Source organism: Danio aesculapii, chromosome 20 (assembly GCF_903798145.1).
Source record: "Danio aesculapii chromosome 20, fDanAes4.1, whole genome shotgun sequence".
NCBI lineage: Eukaryota > Metazoa > Chordata > Actinopteri > Cypriniformes > Danionidae > Danio > Danio aesculapii.
This window is the reverse complement of record NC_079454.1, coordinates 55,867,959-55,885,458: the sequence shown is the minus strand read 5'-3', so window position 1 is coordinate 55,885,458 and position 17,500 is coordinate 55,867,959. Positions and strand designations below refer to the sequence as shown.

The 17,500-nt window shown below is 41.6% G+C and overlaps 1 protein-coding gene across 1 annotated transcript in view; it reads left to right on the top strand.

The window, feature by feature from the left end:
* LOC130247434 (1-phosphatidylinositol 4,5-bisphosphate phosphodiesterase beta-4-like) overlaps positions 1–17,500 on the top strand; it is a 40,768-nt gene that overhangs the window by 2,560 nt on the left and 20,708 nt on the right. Inside the window, exon 2 of the mRNA XM_056480654.1 lies at positions 11,461–11,509. The gene's annotated coding sequence lies outside the window, so the exon portion shown is untranslated. The remainder of the gene's footprint in view (positions 1–11,460; positions 11,510–17,500) is intronic.

Here is a 17,500-nt window from a genome sequence, read left to right as displayed (position 1 = left end):
ATTAGTGCGTGATGTTAGCATGCTAACTCATGCATCATACAGTGTTGAAGGGCCACAGTTTGCGTGATAAGACTGTATTTAAGCTGATCTCTGCAGCTGTACTGACGTTAGCGCACTGTTTATTGTAAGTCTGCTGTACGCTTGTTCTGTTTAATATTAACTAAACTAAAGATGATAAAAGACTGACCATCATGCATAACTCCACTAGAGTACTGACCTGAGCAGACGTGGAGCAGAATTCAGTATAGGCAAGTATAGTATTATAATATTCGATCATCCATCAGGCCTGCATTATTTGGACTCTCAGTAGTGATTATTAAACCACACTGAACTGAGCTCAACTGAGCTGAACTTAAACACTACAAACTGAACTACACTGTTCCTATTTACTGTGACCTTTTATGTGAAGCTGCTTTGACACAATCTACATTGTATAAGCGCTATACTAATAAAGGGGAATTGAATTGAATTGAATTGCATCATCAGCAGGTCTCCCACACTCCTGTAAATATTCCTCCACCCCTGGATTCACACATATGGATTCAGGGCCTGGAGAGTACCTTAAACAACCCCTGTGTGTGAAAGTGCTAGAGGAACTGAGATGAGATGTGTTCCTGCTGTTATCACCCTGCTCTTCTGTCAACAACACCACTGATCAAATCTTCATTTGACGATCCCCTATTATGTGATCAATAATCAATACTCCAGAAACTACTCGTGAATATTAGCAGCACTGAATTTCACAGATTTGAACCTCTTTGAACCTCACTGTACACTGAAATGACACCACTCAGCCTGTTAACGTGAGTATGAAGAGTCAGTGAAATGCTGAGCGCAGTACAGATCTTCATGACTATACATGCTGAAGGATTGGGAAAGGGCTTGATGGCGCTTTAAAACTGTGCTGTTGATGAAAGAGCGGCAACGCTAATCACACAAACCCAAACACTGCAGACTGTAGATAACACATGTCTAACACAAGAGTCCTCACAGACAAGCTTAACATCTGTGTTTACGCTAACGTCTGACTGTGGTTTACGCTAATGTCTGACTGTAGTTTATGCTAATGTCTGACTGTAGTTTATGCTAATGTCTGACTGTAGTTTATGCTAATGTCTGACTGTAGTTTATGCTAATGTCTGACTGTGGTTTATGCTAATGTTTGACTGTAGTCTGCTATAATCTGACTGTAGTTTATGCTAATGTCTGACTGTAGTTTATGCTAATGTCTGACTGTGGTTTATGCTAATGTTTGACTGTAGTCTGCTATAATCTGACTGTAGTTTATGCTAATGTCTGACTGTAGTCTTTGCTATAATCTGACTGTAGTTTATGCTAATGTCTGACTGTAGTCTTTGCTATAATCTGACTGTAGTTTATGCTAATGTCTGACTGTAGTCTTTGCTATAATCAGACTGTAGTCTGCTATAATCTGACTGTAGTTTATGCTAATGTCTGACTAGTCTGCTATAATCTGACTGTAGTTTATGCTAATGTATGACTGTAGTCTTTGCTATAATCAGACTGTAGTCTGCTATAATCTGACTGTAGTTTATGCTAATGTCTGACTAGTCTGCTATAATCTGACTGTAGTTTATGCTAATGTATGACTGTAGTCTGCTATAATCTGACTGTAGTTTATGCTAATGTCTGACTGTAGTCTTTGCTATAATCTGACTGTAGGTTATGTCAATGTCTGACTGTAGTTTATGCTAATGTCTGACTGTGGTTTATGCTAATGTTTGACTGTAGTCTGCTATAATCTGACTGTAGTTTATGCTAATGTCTGACTGTAGTTTATGCTAATGTCTGACTGTAGTTTATGCTAATGTTTGACTGTAGTCTGCTATAATCTGACTGTAGTTTATGCTAATGTCTGACTGTAGTCTTTGCTTTAATCTGACTGTAGTTTATGCTAATGTCTGACTGTAGTCTTTGCTATAATCTGACTGTAGTTTATGCTAATGTCTGACTGTAGTCAGCTATAATCTGTCTGTAGTTTATGCTAATGTCTGACTGTAGTCTGCTATAATCTGACTGTAGTTTATGCTAATGTCTGACTGTAGACTTTGCTATAATCTGACTGTAGTTTATGCTAATGTCCGACTGTAGTCTTTGCTATAATCTGACTGTAGTTTATGCTAATGTCTGACTGTAGTTTATGCTAATGTTTGACTGTAGTCTGCTGTAATCTGACTGTAGTTTATGCTAATGTCTGACTGTAGTCTTTGCTATAATCTGACTGTAGTTTATGCTAATGTCTGACTGTAGTCTTTGCTATAATCTGACTGTAGTTTATGCTAATGTCTGACTGTAGTCTTTGCTACAATCAGACTGTAGTCTGCTATAATCTGACTGTAGTTTATGCTAATGTCTGACTAGTCTGCTATAATCTGACTGTAGTTTATGCTAATGTCTGACTGTAGTCTGCTATAATCTGACTGTAGTTTATGCTAATGTCTGACTGTAGTCTTTGCTATAATCTGACTGTAGTTTATGCTAATGTCTGACTGTAGTCTTTGCTATAATCTGACTGTAGTTTATGCTAATGTCTGACTGTAGTCTTTGCTATAATCTGACTGTAGTTTATGCTAATGTCTGACTGTAGTCTTTGCTATAATCTGACTGTAGTTTATGCTAATGTCTGACTGTAGTATTTGCTATAATCTGACTGTAGTTTATGCTAATGTCTGACTGTAGTCTTTGCTATAATTAGACTGTAGTCTGCTATAATCTGACTGTAGTTTATGCTAATGTCTGACTGTAGTCTGCTATAATCTGACTGTAGTTTATGCTAATGTCTGACTGTAGTCTGCTATAATCTGACTGTAGTTTATGCTAATGTCTGACTGTAGACTTTGCTATAATCTGACTGTAGTTTATGCTAATGTTTGACTGTAGGTTATGCCAATATCCGACTGTAGTATTTGCTATAATCTGACAGTAGTTTATGCTAGTGTCTGACTGTAGTCTTTGCTATAATATGACTGTAGTTTATGCTAGTGTCTGACTGTAGTCTTTGCTATAATCTGACTGTAGTTTATGCTAATGTCTGACTGTAGTCTTTGCTATAATATGACTGTAGTCTGCTATAATCTGACTGTAGTTTATGCTAATGTCTGACTGTAGTTTTTGCTATAATCTGACTGTAGTTTATGCTAATGTCTGACTGTAGTCTTTGCTATAATCTGACTGTTGTTTATGCTAATGTTTGACTGTAGTCTTTGCTATAATCTGACTGTAGTTTATGCTAATGTCCGACTGTAGTTTATGGTAATGTCCGACTGTAGTTTTTGCTATAATCTGACTGTAGTTTATGCTAATGTCCGACTGTAGTCTTTGCTATAATCTGACTGTAGTTTATGCTAATGTTTGACTGTAGTCTTTGCTATAATCTGACTGTAGTTTATGCTAATGTCCGACTGTAGTCTTTGCTATAATCTGACTGTAGTTTATGCTAATGTCCTACTGTAGTTTATGGTAATGTCCGACTGTAGTTTTTGCTATAATCTGACTGTAGTTTATGCTAATGTCCGACTGTAGTCTTTGCTATAATCTGACTGTAGTTTATGCTAATGTTTGACTGTAGTCTTTGCTATAATATGACTGTAGTTTATGCTAGTGTCTGACTGTAGTCTTTGCTATAATCTGACTGTAGTTTATGCTAGTGTCTGACTGTAGTCTTTGCTATAATCTGACCGTAGTCTTTGCTATAATCTGACTGTAGTTTATGCTAGCATCTAGCTTGTAGTCTTTGCTCTAATATGACTGTAGTCTGCTATAATCTGACTGTAGTTTATGCTAGTGTCTGACTGTAGTCTTTGCTATAATATGACTGTAGTCTGCTATAATCTGACTGTAGTTTATGCTAGTGTCTGACTGTAGTCTTTGCTATAATATAACTGTAGTCTGCTATAATCTGACTGTAGTTTAGGCTAATTTCTGACTGTAGTTTTTGCTATAATCTGACTGTAGTTTATGCTAATGTCTGACTGTAGTTTTTGCTATAATCTGACTGTAGTTTATGCTAATGTCTGACTGTAGTCTTTGCTATAATCTGACTGTAGTCTGCTATAATCTGACTGTACTTTATGCTAATGTTTGACTGTAGTCTTTGCTATAATCTAACTGTAGTTTATGCTAATGTTTGACTGTAGTCTTTGCTATAATCTAACTGTAGTTTATGCTAATGTTTGACTGTAGTCTTTGCTATAATCTGACTGTACTTTATGCTAATGTCCGACTGTAGTCTTTGCTATAATCTGACTGTAGTTTGTGCTAATGTCTGACTGTAGTCTTTGCTATAATCTGACTGTAGTTTATGCTAGTGTTTGACTGTAGTCTTTGCTATAATCTGACTGTAGTTTATGGTAATGTCCGACTGTAGTTTATGGTAATGTCCGACTGTAGTTTTTGGTATAATCTGACTCTAGTTTATGCTAATATCCGACTGTAGTTTATGGTATTCTGACTGGTTTATGCTAATGTCTGACTGTGGTCTTTGCTATAATCTGACTGTAGTCTGTTATAATCTGACTGTAGTTTATGCTAATGTCTGACTGTAGTTTTTGCTATAATCTGACTGTAGTTTATGCTAATGTCTGACTGTAGTATTTGCTATAATCTGACTGTATTTTATGCTAATGTCTGACTGTAGTCTTTGTTATAATCTGACTGTAGTTTATGCTAGTGTCTGACTGTAGTCTTTTACTATAATCTGACTGTAGTTTATGCTAATGTCCGACTGTAGTCTTTGCTATAATCTGACTGTAGTCTGCTATAATCTGACTGTAGTTTATGCTAATGTCTGACTGTAGTTTTTGCTATAATCTGACTGTAGTTTATGCTAATGTCCGACTGTAGTCTTTGCTATAATCTGACTGTAGTCTGCTATAATCTGACTGTAGTTTATGCTAATGTCTGACTGTAGTCTTTGCTATAATCTGACTGTAGTTTATGCTAATGTATGACTGTAGTTTTTGCTATAATCTGACTGTAGTTTATGCTAATGTCTGACTGTAGTATTTGCTATAATCTGACTGTAGTTTATGCTAATGTCTGACTGTAGTCTGCTATAATCTGACTGTAGTTTATGCTAATGTCTGACTGTAGTCTTTGCTATAATCTGACTGTAGTTTATGCTAATATACGACTGTAGTTTTTGCTGTATTCTGACTGTATTTTATGCTAACATATAACTGTAGTTTATGCTAATGTCTGACTGTAGTCTTTTTTTATTCTGACTGTATTTTATGCTAACATATAACTGTAGTTTATACTAATTTATGACTAGTTTTTGTTATTGTTTGCTGTACTATATGCTAATATCAGCTCTAGTTCATGCTAATATCAAGCTGTAGTTTATGCTTCATGACCCATTTACATTGAGGGATACGGTACGATACAGTAAAGGTCGGTAGGGGTCACCTTTAACTGGCTTGCTTTTCCACTACCAAAAGGGTACCAGTGATACCCTTGTGGTGTACGACAAAGTTTAATTCGACGTCATTCTTGCTCAAGGAAATGTCAAAGTAAAGCTGTACGGGTCATTCACATATCATATGAGAAGCGCAACAAAGATTCTTTACACATCAATACTTGTGTATAAATACTCATTACTAACCTTTCTATGATCATGATTTGATTATGACTGTAGATCAATGATAGTGTGACTACTGTAACGTCTGCAGTTATATAAAATAAATAAATATATGAACACATACAGACCCTTACAGTCTCTGCATGCAAGCTCTCTGGAGTATGTGAAACCGCTCGCTCGCTCAAAGGGTAGATTCTGCTCTTCTTCCTGGCTTAGTGGCTGTTCATCAAGACGATGACAAGGTTTATTGAGTTTGCGTCGACCATGGCTCATTATTAACTCTATATTTACATTACATTTACATTTAGTAATTTAGCAGACGCTTTTATCCAAAGCGACTTACAAGTGAGGACAAGGAAGCAATTTACACAACTATAAGACAGCAGTGAACAAGCGCTATAGACAAGTTTCAGGTGTGTAAAGTCTAAGAAGCAAAAGTATTAGAAATTTTTTTAAGTCCGGCTAGTAGAGAGTTGCAATAATCCAGTTTGGAGAGAGTATATAGTATTACAGTGTAATGTCTCGGCTGTGTGTTTAAAAAGGGTGCTTCATTGGTGTTCATTCTCCTGCTTGTGTTGTGACGTATCCCTGTAAACCAATAGTGTTCAGCTGTGCGTCTAGCTTTGCCTTTTAGTACCCTTTTGTCATGCTGCTTCCTTTTCATAAGGGTACACAAAAAGTGGTACAGTCCGGTTCGCTTTTAGGTACCTTTTGACAGTGGACACGCACATAACAGCATATCGAACCATACTGTACCGTACTGTACCACTCAGTGCGGCATGATAGGCTGGCTGTAGTTTCCACTAATACCTGACTGCAGTTTATGCTAACGTCAGTTGTAGGTTATGCTAATGCTAGCTGTAGTTTCTACTCTAGCCTGTTGTGTAAGATATTAGCATATCTCTTGTGTATTCTGCAGCATGTGTGTCATCTGCGTTTATTTGATTATGTGTGTGTGTGTGTGTGTGTGTGTGTGTGTGTGTGTGTGTGTGTGTGTGTGTGTGTGTGTGTGTGTGTGTGTGACTGAACAGACTAGCACTGGGCATGTTAATGACAGAAAAAGCGGATATAGATATAGATGAGGATGCAGAGATATATGGAGACATAGATATAGATGTGGATATAGATGGAGCGGTGTCCTCATCTGTGTGTCCTGAACCGGTTCTCCGTCATGCGTGTTCTGTGCACATCAGGATTCCTGGACGACACACTCTCAGCTAAAAATAGCGTGGCACAGTGCAGAGTGAAGCTGAAGCTGTTTCTGGATCTATTACTGCTGTTTCTAATTGAGGCTCGGTCACTGCTGGGAGCTGCGCATGCGGACGCAATTTACACTCCAATTACACTGACGACCTCTGTGCTATAACTCTGAACGCTATTATCACACATGTGTGCTGACGAGGGAGACGCGTCCAGACAAGTGTGTGTGTGTGTGTGTGTGTGTGTGTGTGCGTGTGTGTGTGTGCGTGTGTGTGTGTGTGTGTGTGTGTGTGTGTGTGTGCTCCTCATCCGGCGCGGGTGACAGTGTGTGTGTGTGTGTGTGTGTGCTCCTCATCCGGCGCGGGTGACAGTGTGTGTGTGTGTGTGTGTGCTCCTCATCCGGCGCGGGTGTTAGTGTGTGTGTGTGTGTGCTCCTCATCCGGCGCGGGTGTTAGTGTGTGTGTGTGTGTGTGTGTGTGTGCTCCTCATCCGGCGCGGGTGTTAGTGTGTGTGTGTGTGTGTGTGCTCCTCATCCGGCGCGGGTGTTAGTGTGTGTGTGTGTGTGTGTGTGTGTGTGTGCTCCTCATCCGGCGCGGGTGTTAGTGTGTGTGTGTGTGTGCTCCTCATCCGACGCGGGTGTTAGTGTGTGTGTGCGTGTGTGTGTGTGTGTGTGTGTGTGTGTGTGTGTGCTCCTCATCCGGCGCGTGTGTGTGTGTGTGTGTGTGTGCTCCTCATCCGGCGCGTGTGTGTGTGTGCTCCTCATCCGGCGCGTGTGTTAGCGGATTGTCACTCTCCTCCACTCTGGGATTATCGCCTGCTTTAATCAAGAGAATATTTGCCGCCTGGTCTGATGTTACCTGAAATAACGCTGCTTATGTCTATAAATAACACACACACACACACACACACACACACACACACACTCAGACAGAACAGCTTCATCAGGAGGTTTAGCCGGATCATTTGTGTTTTATAATGCTGAGATTAATCCAGCACAGATTGATGATGTGGAGGAGATTGGCTTCTGCTGCAGGACGCTTACTGTAAATCTGCTGCGCATTACTGTGTGTGTGTGTGTGTGTGTGTGTGTGTTCACTTCAGCACGGCGTTCGCTCATTTCACTGCTTATTCCCACATAGGTGAATGCTAATGAGCTCTGTTATTAGTCACCTGGGCGGGTCATATGCTAATGAGCTCTGTTTTTAGTCACCTGGGCGGGTCATATGCTAATGAGCTCTGTTATTAGTCACTGGGTGGGTCATATGCTAATAAGCTCTGTTATTAGTCACCTGGGCGGGTCATATGCTAATGAGCTCTGTTATTAGTCACCTGGGCAGGTCATATGCTAATGAGCTCTGTTATTAGTAATCTGGGCAGGTCATATGCTAATGAGCTTCTGTTATTAGTCACCTGGGCAGGTCATATGCTAATGAGCTCTGTTATTAGTAATCTGGGCAGGTCATATGATAATGAGCTCTGTTATTAGTGATCTGGGCAGGTCATATGCTAATGAGCTTCTGTTATTAGTAATCTGGGCAGGTCATATGCTAATGAGCTTCTGTTATTAGTGATCTGGGCAGATCATATGATAATGAGCTTCTGTTATTAGTGATCTGGGCAGGTCATATGCTAATGAGCTTCTGTTATTAGTAATCTGGGTGGGTCATATGCTAATGATCTCTGTTATTAGTGATCTGGGCAGGTCATATGATAACGAGCTCTGTTATTAGTGATCTGGGCAGGTCATATGATAACGAGCTCTGTTATTAGTTATCTGGGCAGGTCATATGATAACGAGCTCTGTTATTAGTGATCTGGGCAGATCATATGATAATGAGCTTCTGTTATTAGTGATCTGGGCAGGTCATATGCTAATGAGCTCTGTTATTAGTGATCTGGGCAGGTCATATGCTAATGATCTCTGTTATTAGTGATCTGGGCAGGTCATATGATAACGAGCTCTGTTATTAGTGATCTGGGCAGGTCATATGATAACGAGCTCTGTTATTAGTAATCTGGGCAGGTCATATGATAACGAGCTCTGTTATTAGTGATCTGGGCAGGTCATATGCTAATGAGCTCTGTTATTAGTGATCTGGGCAGATCATATGATAACGAGCTCTGTTATTAGTAATCTGGGCAGATCATATGATAACGAGCTCTGTTATTAGTAATCTGGGCAGATCATATGCTAATGAGCTCTGTTATTAGTGATCTGGGCAGATCATATGATAACGAGCTCTGTTATTAGTAATCTGGGCAGATCATATGATAATGAGCTTCTGTTATTAGTGATCTGGGCAGGTCATATGCTAATGAGCTCTGTTATTAGTAATCTGGGCGGATCATATGATAACGAGCTCTGTTATTAGTAATCTGGGCAGATCATATGATAACGAGCTCTGTTATTAGTAATCTGGGCAGATCATATGATAATGAGCTCTGTTATTTGTGATCTGGGTGGGTCATATGGTAATGAGCTCTGTTATTAGTGATCTGGGCAGGTCATATGCTAATGAGCTTCTGTTATTAGTGACCTGGGCAGGTCATATGCTAATGAGCTCTGTTATTAGTAATCTGGGCAAGTCATATGGTAATGAGCTCTGTTATTAGTGATCTGGGCAGGTCATATGATAATGAGCTCTATTATTAGTAATCTGGGCAAGTCATATGGTAATGAGCTCTGTTATTAGTGATCTGGGCAGGTCATATGCTAATGAGCTCTATTATTAGTAATCTGGGCGTGCCATATGCTAATGAGCTTCTGTTATTAGTGATCTGGGTGGGTCATATGCTAATAAGCTCTATTATTAGTAATCTGGGCATGCCATATCTAATGAGCTTCTGTTATTAGTTATCTGGGCAGGTCATATGCTAATGAGCTTCTGTTATTAGTGATCTGGGTGGGTCATATGCTAATGAGCTCTATTATTAGTAATCTGGGTGTGCCATATGCTAATGAGCTTCTGTTATTAGTGATCTGGGCAGGTCATATGCTAATGAGCTCTGTTATTAGTGATCTGGGCAGGTCATATGATAACGAGCTCTGCAATTAGTAATCTGGGCAGGTCATATGATAACAAGCTCTATTATTAGTAATCTGGGCAGGTCATATGATAACAAACTCTGTTATTAATGATCTGGGCAGGTCATATGCTAATGATCTCTGTTATTAGTGATCTGGGCAGGTCATATGATAACGAGCTCTGTAATTAGTAATCTGGGCAGGTCATATGGTAATGAGCTCTGTTATTAGTGATCTGGGCAGGTCATATGATAACGAGCTCTGTAATTAGTAATCTGGGCAGGTCATATGCTAATGAGCTCTATTATTAGTAATCTGGGCAGGTCATATGATGACGAGCTCTATTATTAGTAATCTGGGCAGGTCATATGTTAATGAGCTCTGTTATTAGTGATCTGGGCAGGTCATATGCAAATGAGCTCTGTTATTAGTGATCTGGGCAGGTCATATGCTAATGAGCTCTATAATTAGTAATCTGGGCAGGTCATATGATAACGAGCTCTGTTATTAGTCATCTGGGCAGGTCATATGCTACTGAGCTCTATTATTAGTAATCTGGGCATGTCATATGCTAATGAGCTTCTGTTATTAGTGATCTGGGTGGGTCATATACTAATGAGGTCTATTATTAGTAATCTGGGTGGGTCATATGAAAACGAGATCTGTTAATAGTTTTCTGGGTGGGTCATATGCTAATGAGCTGTGTTTTGATTGTTGTGGGTAGTCTTATGCTAATGAGCTATGTTTTGATTGTTGTGGGTGGTCAAATGCTAATGAGCTATGTTTTGATTGTTGTGGGTGGTCATATGCTAATGAGCTGTGTTTTGATTGTTGTGGGTGGTCATATGCTAATGAGCTATGTTTTGATTGTTGTGGGTGGTCAAATGCTAATGAGCTATGTTTTGAGTGTTGTGGGTGGTCATATGCTAATGAGCTGTGTTTTGATTGTTGTGGGTGGTCATATGCTAATGAGCTGTGTTTTGATTGTTGTGGGTGGTCATATGCTAATGAGCTGTGTTTTGATTGTTGTGGGTGGTCATATGCTAATGAGCTGTGTTGGGTGGTCATATGCTAATGAGCTGTGTTTTTGGTCATATGCTAATGAGCTGTGTTTTTGGTCATATGCTAATGAGCTGTGTTTTGATTGTTGTGGGTGGTCATATGCTAATGAGCTGTGTTTTGATTGTTGTGGGTGGTCATATGCTAATGAGCTGTGTTTTGATTGTTGTGGGTGGTCATATGCTAATGAGCTGTGTTGGGTGGTCATATGCTAATGAGCTGTGTTTTTGTTCATATGCTAATGAGCTGTGTTTTTGGTCATATGCTAATGAGCTGTGTTTTGATTGTTGTGGGTGGTCATATGCTAATGAGCTGTGTTTTGATTGTTGTGGGTGGTCATATGCTAATGAGCTGTGTTTTGATTGTTGTGTGTGGTCATATGCTAATGAGCTGTGTTTTGATTGTTGTGGGTGGTCATATGCTAATGAGCTGTGTTTTGATTGTTGTGTGTGGTCATATGCTAATGAGCTGTGTTTTGATTGTTGTGGGTGGTCATATGCTAATGAGCTGTGTTTTGATTGTTGTGTGTGGTCATATGCTAATGAACTGTGTTTTTCTGTGTCTTCCTGTTTTTCAGAAAGTGTTGAGCGCTGTCTGATCAGATCTTCAGCTTCAACTTTGGCCTGGTAAGACTGACCTCAGTTAATGTCCATGTAATGTGTGTTATTATCACACGTCTGTCTGTTAGACGTCTGCCTATATATGTATATATCTGTGTATACGGCAGCGCTGCAGCATGAGCTCTTCTGTTTATTAAAGGACAGGTTCAGCTGAAGTCATTAGCATTCTCTAATTCTTTATTTGCACGTCAGGCCTTTCAACGTGTGTCTTCAAATATACATTTTCTGTGTATGCTAATGCAGAGGTGTGTGTTTAGTCTAGTCTAGTGTGCTAGGAAGGCTGATCCAGAGTTTATCTACAGATATGAGCTGATCTACCGCCTACAGTTGATTCTGATATTCTAGCAATAATCAATAATCCATCATTATAATTGAGTGTAGTGGTCATGAGGGGCTGTGATACGCCAGCAGATCCTCAAGTACTGGAGCCGCTGCAGTGAGATTCGGGATCCTGACCGGGTGTTTATACCGCGGTACTGTGGGTCTCTGCAGATGGCTGTGTTTATACCGTGCTGGTCCTGATGGGGGTCTGTATGACGTTCTGTTCACCTGTTCACCGCGGTAAACTCTCCCTCAGATGCGCTGCCATATAAGCTCCGCTCCGCTCAGTTATTTACCCATAATCCTCGGCCTCTGTAAAAGGCAGTGTTCTATTTCTGTGGCTGGAAAATATTCGCTCTTTCTCCTCTCTGGCCTTATCTGCTGGGTTTGCAGGACTGAATCCCTAATTCTGCGTTCCTGTTAGGTACATATTTGGTCAGAGATAATAGCAGGGAATTATGGGGTCGTTCCCAGGCTGGAGACGCAGCGGGACGAACCTGCAGCGCCACACACACACACACACACACACACACACGCTGCTATTATTAGTGGAGCGGCCTGATGCGCATCTCGCTGTTCTGCTCACACACTCTCACATGCACACACATACACACACACACATGCATCTGTGTGTTTCTGAGCATTTCTCAAGCAGAGGAGCCTCTCTCTCTCTCTCTCTCTCTCTCTCTCTCTCTCTCTCTCTCTCGATATATAAATAAATGATGTATATAGTCAGGCCTGAAAGTGTTCAAACCCCTGGTCAAATTCTGACTTAAAGTTACTTTTATTCATGCAGACAGTTTTTGTGAGCAGAAATGTCACAGGCTTCTGCAGATAGATCAATCTCCTTACCTTTGAACAGAAAGTGTCATGTTCAGAACTCTTCATCCCCTTCTCAATAATCAACAGAAAGCCTTTATTGGCTGGTGGAGCAGTCAATAAATAGCAGTTTTGTCCACTCATCTCCAGCGATGAGCAGCTCTTTCCCCTTCATCCCCCTGATCTTCAGCTCCTCCACAGATTCTCAGTTGGGAAAACTGGACTGACACAGTTTCAATCTACTAGAACTTCTTCTGTGCTCAGCTGCTTTGACACAGTCTACATTGTAAAATAAAGGTGATATAGGTGAGAAATAAAGGTGAATTGAATTGCAGTTTAGGTCAGGACTCTGGCTGGGCCACTGCATAACGGTAATGTTTGTGTCTGCTAATCATTTCTTCACCGCTTCTGCTGTGATTTGGGTGGTTGTCCTGCTGAAATGTCCACTGGTGGCTAAGTCCAAGTTTCTCCTGCCTGGTGCTGTTGTGGAGGTCTATTTCTTCATGGTGCTGTTGACTGTGATTAGACTGCATGGTCCACTGAATGAAATACACCCCAAAAACATAAGGGTCCTAACACCACGTCTGACAGTGGGGATGGTGTTCTTAGGGTTTCTTCGCTTGGACGCCAAATGAAGGCTACAGCATTATGGACAAACAATGGCATTCGGATTCATCAGGATAGCCTTAGTGCTGATCTGCCATTCTTATTTACTATTTTTGGCTTCCGACCACGTCCTCTGAGTGCTGAACATCTTGTATTCTTTCGTAAAACTGTGCACTGGAGCCACTGGATCTTCAGAGCATGTAGAGTTGGTCTTACAGCCCTGTCCTGAGCGTGAGCCACTGCAGGTCCACACTGAGCTCCTGTCTGAGCCATGACTGTCTGCAAACCAAGAGCAGAGCTTCTGTTCTTCCTTCTGTTGGGTTGATTAAAACAAATATTCCCAATAAATCAGGGTCACCTGGATGCTTTAGAAGAGCTTGGGCTGTTGGGAATGATGTAGAACAGGGCTATTCAATCAGTTTGTCAATAGCCACGTTTCCACTATCGCGCCTAAAGCGAGCGAGCCAGGGCGAGCCAAGGCCAGTCGCGTTTTCACTATCACTTCCGGGGCGTAATCGGGCCAAAGCGGGGCTTCCTTGGGGCCAGCGTCCGGCCTTTTTCAGCCCGCCGAATACCTTGGGCCAAGGAGGGCCAACTGGGGCTTCGGGCGGGGTTACGTACAAAGGCGGAGTTTTCCTGTCAGGTAAAGAGGAGACAAGATGCTTTCTTCCCTTACATTTGTTTTGCTATCGCACTTGATCAACTCACTAAGAAGAAGAAAAAATGGATAGCATATCCCTTATCCAGGGATCGCTGTCTGGCCTTACACCAACAGACCACAAACAGTAAAAAAGCAATCACTTCGGTGTTCTCCATCTTCCAGCTCTCGTAGTGATGCCAGGTTGTGTTTGTGGTTATAATTTGAGTTTTTTGTTCCCGCTGAAGTGGGCGGGTTGTGTGACGGGTTGTGTGACGTTTGATTCGGGGGACGTTCTGGGGGCGGTGTTTGCGTGACGCGATGCGAGCAACTAGCCCGACAGTGGAAACACGACATGATTTCAGCCTCATTTCTCAACCTCCCGGGCTATTGGCCCGGCCTGGCCCAATTAAAGCCCTGGCTCGCACTGGCCCGATAGTGGAAATGCGGCTAATGGGGGCCAGTTCATGAAAAGCATCCCAAATGAGGGGCTGGACATGACTTCAATATGAGTGAGGACACAACTTCATATTAGAGCCCATATGCTGTATTTTTGCTCCTTAACACACCCACGGTGACATTAAAATGCTAATATATTGTGTTTTGAAACTACATAACATCACTGCACTGTACAATATGGCTTTATTACAAACATATTCAGATGTTGTATTTCACAGCACAACAGAAGCTGTGCACTGCTTCAGTAGACTTCTTCTGCATTCAGACACATTCATATGTTCTGTTTTAAACTGGATAACAATTATGGATGCAGCGATTATAGATTTTGGGTTGTGCGATTCTGAAGAATAATCATGGTTTCATGGTTATCATGTCTAATGTAAATGTAAGCTCCATATTAGCTCAGTATTTAGCTTCACTGTGGTTATCATCTGCGTTTATACATATATAATCATTTTAATCATTTATAATTCGTCTAACGTATCTTTTGTTTACATTGCACTGAAAGCCACGCACAACTCTCACCGCTACAGTGTGAGATGTTTTCTACTGTGTGCACCCGCAAAATTGAGAGAGCGTTGCTCATGGCCCACTGCTATAGTTAATCCAAAGTGTGTGTCTATTAGCCTCGGTATAAGCTCAGAACTTTAAACTAGCGCACAGGTGGCATAACTTAGTTTAGTTGCAGCAGTTTTGTTCTGTGCAACAGAAACGCAGCGTAGAGAAACCTTTATGATTAATTAACCGTGATTAATTACAGCACAGTTATTCAAGAGTTCACACTTAGATATTGTTTGACAAATTTAGCAGGTTTGGCATGCTGTCCCGGGAGAGAACCCCGAGCTCGGAGATAGTTGAGCCCAGGGCTCCCGCCTGGTCAATAGAGCATGTGAGGGGAGTACGAGATCAGGTGGTTCTCGAGAGCTCCCCGTGGTAAAGGAAGAAAGGAGGAGAAGGGGTGGATGGGTTTTGTTTTCGGAAAACGAAGATAAGGGAGTAGTTCTAGCTGAGCTACTTATAGTGAGTTTGGATTAATCTGATTGGCTAACTAATGATTGTAGATGGGTGGCCAGCTGCAGTCCATCATGTTTCTCTCGAAATCAGTTTGTGAAACTTCACATAGTGAAATCTGCTAATCATACATCACTATTAACCATATCAGTGCATTGTACAAAAGGCCTTTTCTACTAACAAATCCAAATGTTTTCGGCTACCGCACCACTCGCCTAATGTCAGGTGACCCACGCTCAGCCTTCAACTGCAGCTCGTGCTGTATTAAACAGACGCACGTCACTTCATCACTATAGCGGCCGCTTTTCCACTGAACTCAATGTATTTCTGATGTCTTGGTCACACTATTTGGAGGGTCGGAACAAATTGCCTCGGGGGCCAGATTCGGCCCGCAGGCCGCCAGTTGAATATCCCTGATGTAGAACTTTGGATTTCCCCATAGACTGTGACCATAGGCCAGTTTTGGAGATGCCACTGTGTTCAAATGTAAATAAAAGCTGAGAAATACTTTCCCTCAATGGTTCCTCTTGTTCCTCTTGCCCAAATTGATCAAATCTCTGCTTGTGTGAAGGACATCAATGATTGGCTTAACTGACAGATTGGCCAAAACTGAGATTGGCACCGCAGCACTTACCAGCAATATTTCCACCAGTTTGTCCTGTAAGATCGCTGGCTCTCACATTAAAACATCTACTTCTGTCAAAATGTAGGCGTAATCTGCATACTCTCCTTTCAGTCTCACATTAAATCTGTTATTAGATCTGCATTCTTTCATCTACATCGCATTTCCCAACTGCGTCCCTTCATCAGTAGCAAGGATGCTGAGCCTGTCGTCCATGCATTTGTCTCTTCACGCATTGACTACTGTAATGCCCTGTAATCATTGGTCTGCCAGCCTCATCTCCAGATTACAGTATATTCAAAACTCTGCGGCTAGAAGACTCACTCATACCAAACCTTCTGCTTATATAACCCCAATCTTGTACCACCTCCATTGGCTCCCAGTTGATCTTTAAATGGCCTAGCTCCCTCTTATCTTTGCAACATGCTTGTCCCCTACACCTCTCGCTCAATAGGTTCCTCTGACTCTGGCCTTCTTGCTGTCCCTCTGTACCACCTCTCTTCAATGGGGGGGCAGATCATTTAGTGTTATTGCACCCAAACTTAAAGTGTCCTTGAGCTCTGGAAAGGTTATTATTATTATTATGACATTGTTTATTACCTTTTTAGAGAAGCCTGGGTCATTTCCAGTCAAAAACAACTGGCTGGTTTATTAAAAGTAACCAAGTCAGTATTTTCCAGGGTTCTGAATAATTTCTGGCTTGACTGTATATATACGTCTCTCTCTCCATCTCCATGTTTGGTCCTGAACCCGCGGCCGTGAGCGTCTTCATCTCACCCACTGATGCGCATGAGCTCCTCTCTCTCTCTCACACACACACACACACACACACACACACAAACACACACACACACACACACACCACTCTCTCGGGTTCATCATGATGAAATAACCTGCTCATTCCCTCAGTAATCTGCTTGTGATGTCCACTTTGTTTCTCCGCTCTGATTTAGTTCAGTCAACAGGGAACCTCCAGACTCATTACTGATGGTCTGTGAAGCAGCTCTGAGTGTACCGGTAGACGAGAGTGTCCTCTGCTCTTAGAGGTACTACAGGCTGTAGATGGAGCAAAGACTGCTGGGAAACATGAAGCTCGGGCTGGTTCAGTCGATGTCAGAGCTGATGGTCTGAGTATATCAGTGTGAGTTCAGTCTACAGCAGCAGAGGGTTGAGCTGTGCAGGAGGACAAACACAACAACATCAATAAACAAAGCAGAGATCAGACGCTGGACAGCAGAGATCAGACTCGTCTCAGCGCTGAACTAGAGTAACAAACAGCAGCTCATGTCCAGCTCAGTCAGGTTTATTATTCTGGCTGAAATCCTCATCTGCCATGAAAACTCAATTAAACCTGAACACTGCGTCATTATGTCCACACACTCGTGTCTCTCACAGGCTCTCGTCCTTCAGCTGAAGACGCTGTGTTTAGGAACTCCTCTGTGTGTGTGTGTGTGTGTGTGTGTGTGTGTGTGTGTGTGTGTGTGTGTGTAGTGCGTGCGTGTGTGTGATTGTGGTGTGTTGT